We start from the raw sequence: 19,143 nt of genomic DNA, 5'->3' as shown, positions 1-19,143 counted from the left end.
AACAAAATGCATAAGTTAATTAAATCCAGTCCATTAAAGCCTAGCACAGTATACAAAGCTAAGAATAGTGAGGTAAGTAAAAAAAATATTTTTTAAGAAGACAGAAAATAATAAGAGGTTAAAATCAGTCATCTACATTTTGACGGAAGATATGCATTTTCACACACTACACCGGCCTGTAGTGTTCTAGCAGTGTAAGGTTGAGAGTGAGTTTCTTCAGTAGCGGTGTGATGCAGGCCTCTTTGAAAGCAGTGGGAAATGTCCCAGTGGTGAGCAAAGAGTTGATGATGCGGGTCAGACCAGGCACAACTGCTGGAGAGCTGGCATGGAGGAGATGGGTGGGGATGGGATCCAGTGGGCAGGTGGTAGGGTGGTTGGAACCAATGACCTTGGAAACATCATCTTCAGACATAGGAGAAAAGGCGGGTGATGGTGGCGTAGAAAATTGGCTGTTGATGGCGGTAGTTTTCTTTACGAAGAACGATGCAAAATCATCAGCCGTTAACTCCGATGAAGGTGTGGGAGCAGGCGGACAGAGGAGAGCAGAGAAGGTTTTTAAGAGTGTGCGAGAGTCAGGAGAGTTGCTGATCTTCGAGTGGTTATAATCAGTTTTTGCAGAGGTGACGTCAACGGAGAAAGTAGAGAGAAGAGACTGGTAGAGAGAGAGAGGTCAGTATGGTCTTTTGACTTGTGCCATTTTCTCTCAGCTGACCGGAGGCTGGTGCGATGCTCACGTGGTACATCCGATAACCAGGGGGCAGACAGGGATGCACGGGCTGGTCCAGATGTAAGAGGGCATATGTTGTCCAAGCAGAATGTAAGCGTGGAACACAGAGTGTCTGTGGCACTGTTGGTATTCAAAAGATAGAGCTCCTCAGAGGGGGGAGCGCAGACAAGACAGCAGAGGAAAAGCAGGAGGGAGGGACCATAGGTAGCGCCGGAAAGTGACCAGCGGTAAGACATCTGCGTTGTCTGGAGCGGTGAGTTCGGGGGTGACAAAGAAGTGATCAGACGTGTGCAGCGGACTGACCTGAGAGTGATGAGTGGAGCATTTCTCGAATCATCCTTGTCATTTGCAAAACAGTAAGTGCATTTCTGGTTTTGATTGTTTGATTGCAAGAGACGGCACATGAGTCACGTTAACGCTTTTACTGTTTTTACAATAATTTATTGACAGACAGTGTCATTGTGATGCAGACAGGAAAAGACAGCACTGCATAGCACAAACAAATGTAGAAATCTGAACATAAGACAATCTCCTTAGGGAAAACTGTACATGCAGTGCAGTGGAATTACAGTGCAGTCTTCCTACACCTTCTGACGTTCCTGTCTTTTGGGCAACGGATTCTCATCCACATCACAACAAATATCTTCTCTTGCGATACAGCGTGAAAATCATCTTTCAGAGTGTCTAATCCAGCCTCTGCAGGCATCAGCTGTGATGTCATCACACGTTACATCCATGGCAGCCAGAAGGGTCATCTGTGTATGCGGCTGGCCATCATATACTTTTAATCTTCATGCTGAGAAAAATTCCTCAACGGGGTTGAGTAGGGTGAGAGGAACTCCACCAGCATCCTGTTGTGGGCCGCAAACCATTGCCTGATGATGTTGGAGCGATGGAAACTGACATTGTCCCAAACTAACACGTACTTTGGCAGGTCATCTCCAATCTGCCCCGTTTCTTGTTCAGGGATGAGATCCCTGTAGAGAGTGTCAAAAGACTGTTTAGGTGTGAAAAGGGGCCGTCTGCAACACAGTGAAGTTGTCTTGCAGTCCTATGTGGAAAGAATATAGCAATGCAAATCACTAAATTGAGTAAAATAAAATGCCACTGTTTACTTAAAGTATACTTACTGTATATTGTAAAACTAGTGCTTAAATGTCGTGGGGATTATACTATTCTACAGAGACCCATTATAATGCATTTTGATCAACATGACATAAGCAATTGATAATGTAGGAATCTGCACAGAATTTTGTCATAATCATTTGCATGGATGTACCAAAGCATTTGCAACTTGTTCAAAGAAATGAGAAAATGCTTGTTTGATGTGCACACGTGACACAAGGATGTAAGGCTTGAACAAGAAGTTTTGAGAATTTCAAATCGGATCTGAGAAATGTACCAAATTGACTTAGAAAAAACTGTATTTAAAGTGGGGGGGGGGTACTTTTGGGGCAGTTTTGTTTCACCCAAGTGTCCCATTTCCACCCCTCTCAAACTAATGCATGGATGCATATAGCCAGAAACAATTCATTTGATGCATGCAAAGAAGCAACACTGTGTGTCTCAAGAAACATTTATTCATGATTACGTAGACATGCTAAAATTTCAAGGCCACACACTACACATTACACATGACATTACACATTTCATAAAATTTACATTTAGTCATTTAGCAGACGTTTTTATCCAAAACGACTTACAGACGAGGAAACATTGGAAGCAATTATAACAATATAGGCAACAAAATGCATAAGTTAATTAAATCCAGTCCATTAAAGCCTAGCACAGTATACAAAGCTAAGAATAGTGAGGTAAGTAAAAAAATATTTTTTTAAGAAGACAGAAAATAATAAGAGGTTTAAATCAGTCATCTACATTTTGACGGAAGATATGCATTTTCACACACTACACCGGCCTGTAGTGTTCTAGCAGTGTAATGTTGAGAATGAGTTTCTTCAGTAGCGGTGTGATGCAGGCCTCTTTGAAAGCAGTGGGAAATGTCCCAGTGGTGAGCAAAGAGTTGATGATGCGGGTCAGACCAGGCACAACTGCTGGAGAGATGGCATGGAGGAGATGGGTGGGGAAGGGATCCAGTGGGCAGGTGGTAGGGTGGTTGGAACCAATGACCTTGGAAACATCATCTTAAGACATAGGAGAAAAGGCGGGTGATGGTGGTGTAGAAAATTGGCTGTTGATGGCGGTAGTTTTCTTTACGAAGAACGATGCAAAATCATCAGCCGTTAACTCCGATGAAGGTGTGGGAGCAGGCGGACAGAGGAGAGCAGAGAAGGTTTTTAAGAGTGTGCGAGAGTCAGGAGAGTTGCTGATCTTCGAGTGGTTATAATCAGTTTTTGCAGAGGTGACGTCAACGGAGAAAGTAGAGAGAGAGAGGTCAGTATGGTCTTTTGACTTGTGCCATTTTCTCTCAGCTGACCGGAGGCTGGTGCGATGCTCACGTGGTACATCCGATAACCAGGGGGCAGACAGGGATGCACGGGCTGGTCCAGATGTAAGAGGGCATATGTTGTCCAAGCAGGTTGTAAGCGTGGAACACAGAGTGTCTGTGGCACTGTTGGTATTCAAAAGAGAGAGCTCCTCAGAGGGGGGAGTGCAGACAAGACAGCAGAGGAAAAGCAGGAGGGAGGGACCGTAGGTAGCGCCGGAAAGTGACCAGTGGTAAGACATCTGCGTTGTCTGGAGCGGTGAGGTGGGGGGTGACAAAGAAGTGATCAGACGTGTGCAGCGGAGTGACCTGAGAGTGATGAGTGGAGCATTTCTCGAATCATCCTTGTCATTTGCAAAACAATAAGTGCATTTCTGGTTTTGATTGTTTGATTGCAAGAGACGGCACATGATTCACGTTAACGCTTTTACTGTTTGTACAATAATTTATTGACAGACAGTGTCATTGTGATGCAGACAGGAAAAGACAGCACTGCATAGCACAAACAAATGTAGAAATCTGAACATAAGACAATCTCCTTAGGGAAAACTGTACATGCAGTGCAGTGGAATTACAGTGCAGTCTTCCTACACCTCCTGACGTTCCTGTCTTTTGGGCAACGGATTCTCATCCACATCACAACAAATATCTTCTCTTGCGATACAGCGTGAAAATCATCTTTCAGAGTGTCTAATCCAGCCTCTGCAGGCATCAGCTGTGATGTCATCACACGTTACATCCATGGCAGCCAGAAGGGTCATCTGTGTATGCGGCTGGCGATCATATACTTTTAATCTTCATGCTGAGAAAAATTCCTCAACGTGGTTGAGTAGGGTGAGAGGAACTCCACCAGCATCCTGTTGTGGGCCGCAAACCATTGCCTGATGATGTTGGAGCGATGGAAACTGACATTGTCCCAAACTAACACGTACTTTGGCAGGTCATCTCCAATCTGCCCCCTCTCTTGTTCAGGGATGAGATCCCTGTAGAGAGTGTCAAAAGACTGTTTAGGTGTGAAAAGGGGCCGTCTGCAACACAGTGAAGTTGTCTTGCAGTCCTATGTGGAAAGAATATAGCAATGCAAAACACTAAATTGAGTAAAATAAAATGCCACTGTTTACTTAAAGTATACTTACTGTATATTGTAAAACTAGTGCTTAAATGTCGTGGGGATTATACTATTCTACAGAGACCCATTATAATGCATTTTGATCAACATGACATAAGCAATTGATAATGTAGGAATCTGCACAGAATTTTGTCATAATCATTTGCATGGATGTACCAAAGCATTTGCAACTTGTTCAAAGAAATGAGAAAATGCTTGTTTGATGTGCACACGTGACACAAGGATGTAAGGATTGAACAAGAAGTTTTGAGAATTTCAAATCGGATCAGAGAAATGTACCAAATTGACTTAGAAAAAACTGTATTTAAAGTGGGGGGGGGTACTTTTGGGGCAGTTTTGTTTCACCCAAGTGTCCCATTTCCACCCCTCTCAAACTAATGCATGGATGCATATAGCCAGAAACAATTCATTTGATGCATGCAAAGAAGCAACACTGTGTGTCTCAAGAAGCATTTATTCATGATTACGTAGACATGCTAAAATTTGGAGGCCACACACTACACATTACACATTACACATGACATTACACATTTCATAAAATTTACATTTAGTCATTTAGCAGACGTTTTTATCCAAAGCGACTTACAGACGAGGAAACATTGGAAGCAATTATAACAATATAGGCAACAAAATGCATAAGTTAATTAAATCCAGTCCATTAAAGCCTAGCACAGTATACAAAGCTAAGAATAGTGAGGTAAGTAAAAAAATAATTTTTTAAGAAGACAGAAAATAGTAAGAGGTTCAAATCAGTCATCTACATTTTGACGGAAGATATGCATTTTCACACACTACACCGGCCTGTAGTGTTCTAGCAGTGTAAGGTTGAGAGTGAGTTTCTTCAGTAGCGGTGTGATGCAGGCCTCTTTGAAAGCAGTGGGAAATGTCCCAGTGGTGAGCAAAGAGTTGATGATGCGGGTCAGACCAGGCACAACTGCTGGAGAGATGGCATGGAGGAGATGGGTGGGGATGGGATCCAGTGGGCAGGTGGTAGGGTGGTTGGAACCAATGACCTTGGAAACATCATCTTCAGACATAGGAGAAAAGGCGGGTGATGGTGGCGTAGAAAATTGGCTGTTGATGGCGGTAGTTTTCTTTACGAAGAACGATGCAAAATCATCAGCCGTTAACTCCGATGAAGGTGTGGGAGCAGGCGGACAGAGGAGAGCAGAGAAGGTTTTTAAGAGTGTGCGAGAGTCAGGAGAGTTGCTGATCTTCGAGTGGTTATAATCAGTTTTTGCAGAGGTGACGTCAACGGAGAAAGTAGAGAGAGAGAGGTCAGTATGGTCTTTTGACTTGTGCCATTTTCTCTCAGCTGACCGGAGGCTGGTGCGATGCTCACGTGGTACATCCGATAACCAGGGGGCAGACAGGGATGCACAGGCTGGTCCAGATGTAAGAGGGCATATGTTGTCCAAGCAGGATGTAAGCGTGGAACACAGAGTGTCTGTGGCACTGTTGGTATTCAAAAGAGAGAGCTCCTCAGAGGGGGGGAGTGCAGACAAGACAGCAGAGGAAAAGCAGGAGGGAGGGACTGTAGGTAGCGCCGGAAAGTGACCAGCGGTAAGACATCTGCGTTGTCTGGAGCGGTGAGGTCGGGGGTGACAAAGAAGTGATCAGACGTGTGCAGCGGAGTGACCTGAGTGTGATGAGTGGAGCATTTCTCGAATCGTCCTTGTCATTTGCAAAACAGTAAGTGCATTTCTGGTTTTGATTGTTTGATTGCAAGAGACGGCACATGATTCACGTTAACGCTTTTACTGTTTGTACAATAATTTATTGACAGACAGTGTCATTGTGATGCAGACAGGAAAAGACAGCACTGCATAGCACAAACAAATGTAGAAATCTGAACATAAGACAATCTCCTTAGGGAAAACTGTACATGCAGTGCAGTGGAATTACAGTGCAGTCTTCCTACACCTCCTGACGTTCCTGTCTTTTGGGCAACAGATTCTCATCCACATCACAACAAATATCTTCTCTTGCGATACAGCGTGAAAATCATCTTTCAGAGTGTCTAATCCAGCCTCTGCAGGCATCAGCTGTGATGTCATCACACGTTACATCCATGGCAGCCAGAAGGGTCATCTGTGTATGCGGCTGGCCATCATATACTTTAAATCTTCATGCTGAGAAAAATTCCTCAACGGGGTTGAGTAGGGTGAAAGGAACTCCACCAGCATCCTGTTGTGGGCCGCAAACCATTGCCTGATGATGTTGGAGCGATGGAAACTGACATTGTCCAAAACTAACACGTACTTTGGCAGGTCATCTCCAATCTACCCCCTCTCTTGTTCAGGGATGAGATCCCTGTAGAGAGTGTCAAAAGACTGTTTAGGTGTGAAAAGGGGCCGTCTGCAACACAGTGAAGTTGTCTTGCAGTCCTATGTGGAAAGAATATAGCAATGCAAAACACTAAATTGAGTAAAATAAAATGCCACTGTTTACTTAAAGTATACTTACTGTATATTGTAAAACTAGTGCTTAAATGTCGTGGGGATTATACTATTCTACAGAGACCCATTATAATGCATTTTGATCAACATGACATAAGCAATTGATAATGTAGGAATCTGCACAGAATTTTGTCATAATCATTTGCATGGATGTACCAAAGCATTTGCAACTTGTTCAAAGAAATGAGAAAATGCTTGTTTGATGTGCACACGTGACACAAGGATGTAAGGATCGAACAAGAAGTTTTGAGAATTTCAAATCGGATCAGAGAAATGTACCAAATTGACTTAGAAAAAACTGTATTTAAAGTGGGGGGGGTACTTTTGGGGCAGTTTTGTTTCACCCAAGTGTCCCATTTCCACCCCTCTCAAACTAATGCATGGATGCATATAGCCAGAAACAATTCATTTGATGCATGCAAAGAAGCAACACTGTGTGTCTCAAGAAGCATTTATTCATGATTACGTAGACATGCTAAAATTTCAAGGCCACACACTACACATTACACATTACACATGACATTACACATTTCATAAAATTTACATTTAGTCATTTAGCAGACGTTTTTATCCAAAGCGACTTACAGACGAGGAAACATTGGAAGCAATTATAACAATATAGGCAACAAAATGCATAAGTTAATTAAATCCAGTCCATTAAAGCCTAGCACAGTATACAAAGCTAAGAATAGTGAGGTAAGTAAAAAAATAATTTTTTAAGAAGACAGAAAATAGTAAGAGGTTCAAATCAGTCATCTACATTTTGACGGAAGATATGCATTTTCACACACTACACCGGCCTGTAGTGTTCTAGCAGTGTAAGGTTGAGAGTGAGTTTCTTCAGTAGCGGTGTGATGCAGGCCTCTTTGAAAGCAGTGGGAAATGTCCCAGTGGTGAGCAAAGAGTTGATGATGCGGGTCAGACCAGGCACAACTGCTGGAGAGATGGCATGGAGGAGATGGGTGGGGATGGGATCCAGTGGGCAGGTGGTAGGGTGGTTGGAACCAATGACCTTGGAAACATCATCTTCAGACATAGGAGAAAAGGCGGGTGATGGTGGCGTAGAAAATTGGCTGTTGATGGCGGTAGTTTTCTTTACGAAGAACGATGCAAAATCATCAGCCGTTAACTCCGATGAAGGTGTGGGAGCAGGCGGACAGAGGAGAGCAGAGAAGGTTTTTAAGAGTGTGCGAGAGTCAGGAGAGTTGCTGATCTTCGAGTGGTTATAATCAGTTTTTGCAGAGGTGACGTCAACGGAGAAAGTAGAGAGAGAGAGGTCAGTATGGTCTTTTGACTTGTGCCATTTTCTCTCAGCTGACCGGAGGCTGGTGCGATGCTCACGTGGTACATCCGATAACCAGGGGGCAGACAGGGATGCACGGGCTGGTCCAGATGTAAGAGGGCATATGTTGTCCAAGCAGGATGTAAGCGTGGAACACAGAGTGTCTGTGGCACTGTTGGTATTCAAAAGAGAGAGCTCCTCAGATGGGGGGAGTGCAGACAAGACAGCAGAGGAAAAGCAGGAGGGAGGGACTGTAGGTAGCGCCAGAAAGTGACCAGCGGTAAGACATCTGCGTTGTCTGGAGCGGTGAGGTCGGGGGTGACAAAGAAGTGATCAGACGTGTGCAGCGGAGTGACCTGAGTGTGATGAGTGGAGCATTTCTCGAATCGTCCTTGTCATTTGCAAAACAGTAAGTGCATTTCTGGTTTTGATTGTTTGATTGCAAGAGACGGCACATGATTCACGTTAACGCTTTTACTGTTTGTACAATAATTTATTGACAGACAGTGTCATTGTGATGCAGACAGGAAAAGACAGCACTGCATAGCACAAACAAATGTAGAAATCTGAACATAAGACAATCTCCTTAGGGAAAACTGTACATGCAGTGCAGTGGAATTACAGTGCAGTCTTCCTACACCTCCTGACGTTCCTGTCTTTTGGGCAACAGATTCTCATCCACATCACAACAAATATCTTCTCTTGCGATACAGCGTGAAAATCATCTTTCAGAGTGTCTAATCCAGCCTCTGCAGGCATCAGCTGTGATGTCATCACACGTTACATCCATGGCAGCCAGAAGGGTCATCTGTGTATGCGGCTGGCCATCATATACTTTTAATCTTCATGCTGAGAAAAATTCCTCAACGGGGTTGAGTAGGGTGAGAGGAACTCCACCAGCATCCTGTTGTGGGCCGCAAACCATTGCCTGATGATGTTGGAGCGATGGAAACTGACATTGTCCAAAACTAACACGTACTTTGGCAGGTCATCTCCAATCTACCCCCTCTCTTGTTCAGGGATGAGATCCCTGTAGAGAGTGTCAAAAGACTGTTTAGGTGTGAAAAGGGGCCGTCTGCAACACAGTGAAGTTGTCTTGCAGTCCTATGTGGAAAGAATATAGCAATGCAAAACACTAAATTGAGTAAAATAAAATGCCACTGTTTACTTAAAGTATACTTACTGTATATTGTAAAACTAGTGCTTAAATATCGTGGGGATTATACTATTCTACAGAGACCCATTATAATGCATTTTGATCAACATGACATAAGCAATTGATAATGTAGGAATCTGCACAGAATTTTGTCATAATCATTTGCATGGATGTACCAAAGCATTTGCAACTTGTTCAAAGAAATGAGAAAATGCTTGTTTGATGTGCACACGTGACACAAGGATGTAAGGATTGAACAAGAAGTTTTGAGAATTTCAAATCGGATCAGAGAAATGTACCAAATTGACTTAGAAAAAACTGTATTTAAAGTGGGGGGGGTACTTTTGGGGCAGTTTTGTTTCACCCAAGTGTCCCATTTCCACCCCTCTCAAACTAATGCATGGATGCATATAGCCAGAAACAATTCATTTGATGCATGCAAAGAAGCAACACTGTGTGTCTCAAGAAGCATTTATTCATGATTACGTAGACATGCTAAAATTTCAAGGCCACACACTACACATTACACATTACACATGACATTACACATTTCATAAAATTTACATTTAGTCATTTAGCAGACGTTTTTATCCAAAGCGACTTACAGACGAGGAAACATTGGAAGCAATTATAACAATATAGGCAACAAAATGCATAAGTTAATTAAATCCAGTCCATTAAAGCCTAGCACAGTATACAAAGCTTAGAATAGTGAGGTAAGTAAAAAAGAAATTTTTTAAGAAGACAGAAAATAGTAAGAGGTTCAAATCAGTCATCTACATTTTGATGGAAGATATGCATTTTCACACACTACACCGGCCTGTAGTGTTCTAGCAGTGTAAGGTTGAGAGTGAGTTTCTTCAGTAGCGGTGTGATGCAGGCCTCTTTGAAAGCAGTGGGAAATGTCCCAGTGGTGAGCAAAGAGTTGATGATGCGGGTCAGACCAGGCACAACTGCTGGAGAGATGGCATGGAGGAGATGGGTGGGGATGGGATCCAGTGGGCAGGTGGTAGGGTGGTTGGAACCAATGACCTTGGAAACATCATCTTCAGACATAGGAGAAAAGGCGGGTGATGGTGGCGTAGAAAATTGGCTGTTGATGGCGGTAGTTTTCTTTACGAAGAACGATGCAAAATCATCAGCCGTTAACTCCGATGAAGGTGTGGGAGCAGGCGGACAGAGGAGAGCAGAGAAGGTTTTTAAGAGTGTGCGAGAGTCAGGAGAGTTGCTGATGTTCGAGTGGTTATAATCAGTTTTTGCAGAGGTGACGTCAACGGAGAAAGTAGAGAGAGAGAGGTCAGTATGGTCTTTTGACTTGTGCCATTTTCTCTCAGCTGACCGGAGGCTGGTGCGATGCTCACGTGGTACATCCGATAACCAGGGGGCAGACAGGGATGCACGGGCTGGTCCAGATGTAAGAGGGCATATGTTGTCCAAGCAGGATGTAAGCGTGGAACACAGAGTGTCTGTGGCACTGTTGGTATTCAAAAGAGAGAGCTCCTCAGAGGGGGGGAGTGCAGACAAGACAGCAGAGGAAAAGCAGGAGGGAGGGACCGTAGGTAGCGCCGGAAAGTAACCAGCGGTAAGACATCTGCGTTGTCTGGAGCGGTGAGGTCGGGGGTGACAAAGAAGTGATCAGACGTGTGCAGCGGAGTGACCTGAGAGTGATGAGTGGAGCATTTCTCGAATCATCCTTGTCATTTGCAAAACAGTAAGTGCATTTCTGGTTTTGATTGTTTGATTGCAAGAGATGGCACATGATTCACGTTAACGCTTTTACTGTTTGTACAATAATTTATTGACAGACAGTGTCATTGTGATGCAGACAGGAAAAGACAGCACTGCATAGCACAAACAAATGTAGAAATCTGAACATAAGACAATCTCCTTAGGGAAAACTGTACATGCAGTGCAGTGGAATTACAGTGCAGTCTTCCTACACCTCCTGACGTTCCTGTCTTTTGGGCAACGGATTCTCATCCACATCACAACAAATATCTTCTCTTGCGATACAGCGTGAAAATCATCTTTCAGAGTGTCTAATCCAGCCTCTGCAGGCATCAGCTGTGATGTCATCACACGTTACATCCATGGCAGCCAGAAGGGTCATCTGTGTATGCGGCTGGCCATCATATACTTTTAATCTTCATGCTGAGAAAAATTCCTCAACGGGGTTGAGTAGGGTGAGAGGAACTCCACCAGCATCCTGTTGTGGGCCGCAAACCATTGCCTGATGATGTTGGAGCGATGGAAACTGACATTGTCCCAAACTAACACGTACTTTGGCAGGTCATCTCCAATCTGCCCCCTCTCTTTTTCAGGGATGAGATCCCTGTAGAGAGTGTCAAAAGACTGTTTAGGTGTGAAAAGGGGCCGTCTGCAACACAGTGAAGTTGTCTTGCAGTCCTATGTGGAAAGAATATAGCAATGCAAAACACTAAATTGAGTAAAATAAAATGCCACTGTTTACTTAAAGTATACTTACTGTATATTGTAAAACTAGTGCTTAAATGTCGTGGGGATTATACTATTCTACAGAGACCCATTATAATGCATTTTGATCAACATGACATAAGCAATTGATAATGTAGGAATCTGCACAGAATTTTGTCATAATCATTTGCATGGATGTACCAAAGCATTTGCAACTTGTTCAAAGAAATGAGAAAATGCTTGTTTGATGTGCACACGTGACACAAGGATGTAAGGATTGAACAAGAAGTTTTGAGAATTTCAAATCGGATCAGAGAAATGTACCAAATTGACTTAGAAAAAACTGTATTTAAAGTGTGGGGGGTACTTTTGGGGCAGTTTTGTTTCACCCAAGTGTCCCATTTCCACCCCTCTCAAACTAATGCATGGATGCATATAGCCAGAAACAATTCATTTGATGCATGCAAAGAAGCAACACTGTGTGTCTCAAGAAGCATTTATTCATGATTACGTAGACATGCTAAAATTTCAAGGCCACACACTACACATTACACATTACACATGACATTACACATTTCATAAAATTTAAATTTAGTCATTTAGCAGACGTTTTTATCCAAAGCGACTTACAGACGAGGAAACATTGGAAGCAATTATAACAATATAGGCAACAAAATGCATAAGTTAATTAAATCCAGTCCATTAAAGCCTAGCACAGTATACAAAGCTAAGAATAGTGAGGTAAGTAAAAAAATAATTTTTTAAGAAGACAGAAAATAATAAGAGGTTAAAATCAGTCATCTACATTTTGACGGAAGATATGCATTTTCACACACTACACCGGCCTGTAGTGTTCTAGCAGTGTAAGGTTGAGAGTGAGTTTCTTCAGTAGCGGTGTGATGCAGGCCTCTTTGAAAGCAGTGGGAAATGTCCCAGTGGTGAGCAAAGAGTTGATGATGCGGGTCAGACCAGGCACAACTGCTGGAGAGATGGCATGGAAGAGATGGGTGGGGATGGGATCCAGTGGGCAGGTGGTAGGGTGGTTGGAACCAATGACCTTGGAAACATCATCTTCAGACATAGGAGAAAAGGCGGGTGATGGTGGCGTAGAAAATTGGCTGTTGATGGCGGTAGTTTTCTTTACGAAGAACGATGCAAAATCATCAGCCGTTAACTCCGATGAAGGTGTGGGAGCAAGCAACAGAGGAGAGCAGAGAAGGTTTTTAAGAGTGTGCGAGAGTCAGGAGAGTTGCTGATCTTCGAGTGGTTATAATCAGTTTTTGCAGAGGTGACGTCAACGGAGAAAGTAGAGAGAGAGAGGTCAGTATGGTCTTTTGACTTGTGCCATTTTCTCTCAGCTGACCGGAGGCTGGTGCGATGCTCACGTGGTACATCCCATAACCAGGGGGCAGACAGGGATGCACCGGCTGGTCCAGATGTAAGAGGGCATATGTTGTCCAAGCAGGATGTAAGCGTGGAACACAGAGTGTCTGTGGCACTGTTGGTATTCAAAAGAGAGAGCTCCTCAGAGGGGGGGAGTGCAGACAAGACAGCAGAGGAAAAGCAGGAGGGAGGGACCGTAGGTAGCGCCGGAAAGTGACCAGCGGTAAGACATCTGCGTTGTCTGGAGCGGTGAGGTCGGGGGTGACAAAGAAGTGATCAGACGTGTGCAGCGGAGTGACCTGAGAGTGATGAGTGGAGCATTTCTCGAATCATCCTTGTCATTTGCAAAACAGTAGTGCATTTCTGGTTTTGATTGTTTGATTGCAAGAGACGGCACAAGATTCACGTTAACGCTTCTACTGTTTGCACAATAATTTATTGACAGACAGTGTCATTGTGATGCAGACAGGAAAAGACAGCACTGCATAGCACAAACAAATGTAGAAATCTGAACATAAGACAATCTCCTTAGGGAAAACTGTACATGCAGTGCAGTGGAATTACAGTGCAGTCTTCCTACACCTCCTGACGTTCCTGTCTTTTGGGCAACGGATTCTCATCCACATCACAACAAATATCTTCTCTTGCGATACAGCGTGAAAATCATCTTTCAGAGTGTCTAATCCAGCCTCTGCAGGCATCAGCTGAGATGTCATCACACGTTACATCCATGGCAGCCAGAAGGGTCATCTGTGTATGCGGCTGGCCATCATATACTTTTAATCTTCATGCTGAGAAAAATTCCTCAACGGGGTTGAGTAGGGTGAGAGGAACTCCACCAGCATCCTGTTGTGGGCCGCAAACCATTGCCTGATGATGTTGGAGCGATGGAAACTGACATTGTCCCAAACTAACACGTACTTTGGCAGGTCATCTCCAATCTGCCCCCTCTCTTGTTCAGGGATGAGATCCCTGTAGAGAGTGTCAAAAGACTGTTTAGGTGTGAAAAGGGGCCGTCTGCAACACAGTGAAGTTGTCTTGCAGTCCTATGTGGAAAGAATATAGCTATGCAAAACACTAAATTGAGTAAAATAAAATGCCACCGTTTACTTAAAGTATACTTACTGTATATTGTAAAACTAGTGCTTAAATGTCGTGGGGATTATACTATTCTACAGAGACCCATTATAATGCATTTTGATCAACATGACATAAGCAATTGATAATGTAGGAATCTGCACAGACTTTTGTCATAAACATTTGCATGGATGTACCAAAGCATTTGCAACTTGTTCAAAGAAATGAGAAAATGCTTGTTTGATGTGCACACGTGACACAAGGATGTAAGGATTGAACAAGAAGTTTTGAGAATTTCAAATCGGATCAGAGAAATGTACCAAATTGACTTAGAAAAAACTGTATTTAAAGTGGGGGGGGTACTTTTGGGGCAGTTTTGTTTCACCCAAGTGTCCCATTTCCACCCCTCTCAAGCTAATGCATGGATGCATATAGCCAGAAACAATTCATTTGATGCATGCAAAGAAGCAACACTGTGTGTCTCAAGAAGCATTTATTCATGATTACGTAGACATGCTAAAATTTCAAGGCCACACACTACACATTACACATGACATTACACATTTCATAAAATTTACATTTAGTCATTTAGCAGACGTTTTTATCCAAAGCGACTTACAGACGAGGAAACATTGGAAGCAATTATAACAATATAGGCAACAAAATGCATAAGTTAATTAAATCCAGTCCATTAAAGCCTAGCACAGTATACAAAGCTAAGAATAGTGAGGTAAGAAAAAAAAAAATTTTTTAAGAAGACAGAAAATAATAAGAGGTTAAAATCCGTCATCTACATTTTGACGGAAGATATGCATTTTCACACACTACACCGGCCTGTAGTGTTCTAGCAGTGTAAGGTTGAGAGTGAGTTTCTTCAGTAGCGGTGTGATGCAGGCCTCTTTGAAAGCAGTGGGAAATGTCCCAGTGGTGAGCAAAGAGTTGATGATGCGGGTCAGACCAGGCACAACTGCTGGAGAGATGGCATGGAGGAGATGGGTGGGGATGGGATCCAGTGGGCAGGTGGTAGGGTGGTTGGAACCAATGACCTTGGAAAAATCATCTTCAGACATAGGAGAAAAGGCGGGTGATGGTGGTGTAGAAAATTGGCTGTTGATGGCGGTAGTTTTCTTTACGAAGAACGATGCAAAATCATCAGCCGTTAACTCCGATGAAGGTGTGGGAGCAGGCGGACAGAGGAGAGCAGAGAAGGTTTTTAAGAGTGTGCGAGAGTCAGGAGAGTTGCTGATCTTCGAGTGGTTATAATCAGTTTTTGCAGAGGTGACGTCAACGGAGAAAGTAGAGAGAGAGAGGTCAGTATGGTCTTTTGACTTGTGTCATTTTCTCTCAGCTGACCGGAGGCTGGTTCGATGCTCACGTGGTACATCTGATAACCAGGGGGCAGACAGGGATGCACGGGCTGGTCCAGATGTAAGAGGGCATATGTTGTCCAAGCAGGATGTAAGCGTGGAACACAGAGTGTCTGTGGCACTGTTGGTATTCAAAAGAGAGAGCTCCTCAGAGGGGGGGAGTGCAGACAAGACAGCAGAGGAAAAGCAGGAGGGAGGGACCGTAGGTAGCGCCGGAAAGTGACCAGCAGTAAGACATCTGCGTTGTCTGGAGCGGTGAGGTCGGGGGTGACAAAGAAGTGATCAGACGTGTGCAGCGGAGTGACCTGAGAGTGATGAGTGGAGCATTTCTCGAATCATCCTTGTCATTTGCAAAACCCTAAGTGCATTTCTGGTTTTGATTGTTTGATTGCAAGAGACGGCACATGATTCACGTTAACGCTTTTACTGTTTGTACAATAATTTATTGACAGACAGTGTCATTGTGATGCAGACAGGAAAAGACAGCACTGCATAGCACAAACAAATGTAGAAATCTGAACATAAGACAATCTCCTTAGGGAAAACTGTACATGCAGTGCAGTGGAATTACAGTGCAGTCTTTCTACACCTCCTGACGTTCCTGTCTTTGGGCAACGGATTCTCATCCACATCACAACAAATATCTTCTCTTGCGATACAGCGTGAAAATCATCTTTCAGAGTGTCTAATCCAGCCTCTGCAGGCATCAGCTGTGATGTCATCACACGTTACATCCATGGCAGCCAGAAGGGTCATCTGTGTATGCGGCTGGCGATCATATACTTTTAATCTTCATGCTGAGAAAAATTCCTCAACGTGGTTGAGTAGGGTGAGAGGAACTCCACCAGCATCCTGTTGTGGGCCGCAAACCATTGCCTGATGATGTTGGAGCGATGGAAACTGACATTGTCCCAAACTAACACGTACTTTGGCAGGTCATCTCCAATCTGCCTCCTCTCTTGTTCAGTGATGAGATCCCTGTAGAGAGTGTCAAAAGACTGTTTAGGTGTGAAAAGGGGCCGTCTGCAACACAGTGAAGTTGTCTTGCAGTCCTATGTGGAAAGAATATAGCAATGCAAAACACTAAATTGAGTAAAATAAAATGCCACTGTTTACTTAAAGTATACTTACTGTATATTGTAAAACTAATGCTTAAATGTCGTGGGGATTATACTATTCTACAGAGACCCATTATAATGCATTTTGATCAACATGACATAAGCAATTGATAATGTAGGAATCTGCACAGAATTTTGTCATAATCATTTGCATGGATGTACCAAAGCATTTGCAACTTGTTCAAAGAAATGAGAAAATGCTTGTTTGATGTGCACACGTGACACAAGGATGTAAGGATTGAACAAGAAGTTTTGAGAATTTCAAATCGGATCTGAGAAATGTACCAAATTGACTTAGAAAAAACTGTATTTAAAGTGGGGGGGGGTACTTTTGGGGCAGTTTTGTTTCACCCAAGTGTCCCATTTCCACCCCTCTCAAACTAATGCATGGATGCATATAGCCAGAAACAATTCATTTGATGCATGCAAAGAAGCAACACTGTGTGTCTCAAGAAGCATTTATTCATGATTACGTAGACATGCTAAAATTTCAAGGCCACACACTACACATTACACATTACACATGACATTACACATTTCATAAAATTTACATTTAGTCATTTAGAAGACGTTTTTATCCAAAGCGACTTACAGACGAGGAAACTTTGGAAGCAATTATAACAATATAGGCAACAAAATGCATAAGTTAATTAAATCCAGTCCATTCAAGCCTAGCACAGTATACAAAGCTAAGAATAGTGAGGTAAGTAAAAAAATAATTTTTTAAGAAGACAGAAAATAATAAGAGGTTAAAATCAGTCATCTACATTTTGACGGAAGATATGCATTTTCACACACTACACCGGCCTGTAGTGTTCTAGCAGTATAAGGTTGAGAGTGAGTTTCTTCAGAAGCGGTGTGATGCAGGCCTCTTTGAAAGCAGTGGGAAATGTCCCAGTGGTGAGCAAACAGTTGATGATGCGGGTCAGACCAGGCACAACTGCCGGAGAGATGGCATGGAGGAGATGGGTGGGGATGGGATCCAGTGGGCAGGTGGTAGGGTGGTTGGAACCAATGACCTTGGAAACATCATCTTCAGACATAGGAGAAAAGGCGGGTGATGGTGGCGTAGAAAATTGGCTGTTGATGGCGGTAGTTTTCTTTACGAAGAACGATGCAAAATCATCAGCCGTTAACTCCGATGAAGGTGTGGGAGCAGGCGGACAGAGGAGAGCAGAGAAGGTTTTTAAGAGTGTGCGAGAGTCAGGAGAGTTGCTGATGTTCGAGTGGTTATAATCAGTTTTTGCAGAGGTGACGTCAACGGAGAAAGTAAAGAGAGAGAGGTCAGTATGGTCTTTTGACTTGTGCCATTTTCTCTCAGCTGACCGGAGGCTGGTGCGATGCTCACGTGGTACATCCGATAACCAGGGGGCAGACAGGGATGCACGGGCTGGTCCAGATGTAAGAGGGCATATGTTGTCCAAGCAGGATGTAAGCGTGGAACACAGAGTGTCTGTGGCACTGTTGGTATTCAAAAGAGAGAGCTCCTCAGAGGGGGGGAGTGCAGACAAGACAGCAGAGGAAAAGCAGGAGGGATGGACCGTAGGTAGCGCCGGAAAGTGACCAGCGGTAAGACATCTGCGTTGTCTGGAGCGGTGAGGTCGGGGGTGACAAAGAAGTGATCAGACGTGTGCAGCGGAGTGACCTGAGAGTGATGAGTGGAGCATTTCTCGAATCATCCTTGTCATTTGCAAAACAGTAAATGCATTTCTGGTTTTGATTGTTTGATTGCAAGAGACGGCACATGATTCACGTTAACGCTTTTACTGTTTGTACAATAATTTATTGACAGACAGTGTCATTGTGATGCAGACAGGAAAAGACAGCACGGCATAGCACAAACAAATGTAGAAATCTGAACATAAGACAATCTCCTTAGGGAAAACTGTACATGCAGTGCAGTGGAATTACAGTGCAGTCTTCCTACACCTCCTGACGTTCCTGTCTTTTGGGCAACAGATTCTCATCCACATCACAACAAATATCTTCTCTTGCGATACAGCGTGAAAATCATCTTTCAGAGTGTCTAATCCAGCCTCTGCAGGCATCAGCTGTGATGTCATCACACGTTACATCCATGGCAGCCAGAAGGGTCATCTGTGTATGCGGCTGGCCATCATATACTTTTAATCTTCATGCTGAGAAAAATTCCTCAACGGGGTTGAGTAGGGTGAGAGGAACTCCACCAGCATCCTGTTGTGGGCCGCAAACCATTGCCTGATGATGTTGGAGCGATGGAAACTGACATTGTCCAAAACTAACACGTACTTTGGCAGGTCATCTCCAATCTGCCCCCTCTCTTGTTCAGGGATGAGATCCCTGTAGAGAGTGTCAAAAGACTGTTTAGGTGTGAAAAGGGGCCGTCTGCAACACAGTGAAGTTGTCTTGCAGTCCTATGTGGAAAGAATATAGCAATGCAAAACACTAAATTGAGTAAAATAAAATGCCACTGTTTACTTAAAGTATACTTACTGTATATTGTAAAACTAGTGCTTAAATGTCGTGGGGATTATACTATTCTACAGAGACCCATTATAATGCATTTTGATCAACATGACATAAGCAA

The sequence above is a fragment of the Barbatula barbatula genome (genome assembly GCF_947034865.1).
Source record: "Barbatula barbatula genome assembly, chromosome: 22".
NCBI lineage: Eukaryota > Metazoa > Chordata > Actinopteri > Cypriniformes > Nemacheilidae > Barbatula > Barbatula barbatula.
Note: the sequence above shows the minus strand (reverse complement) of the source record.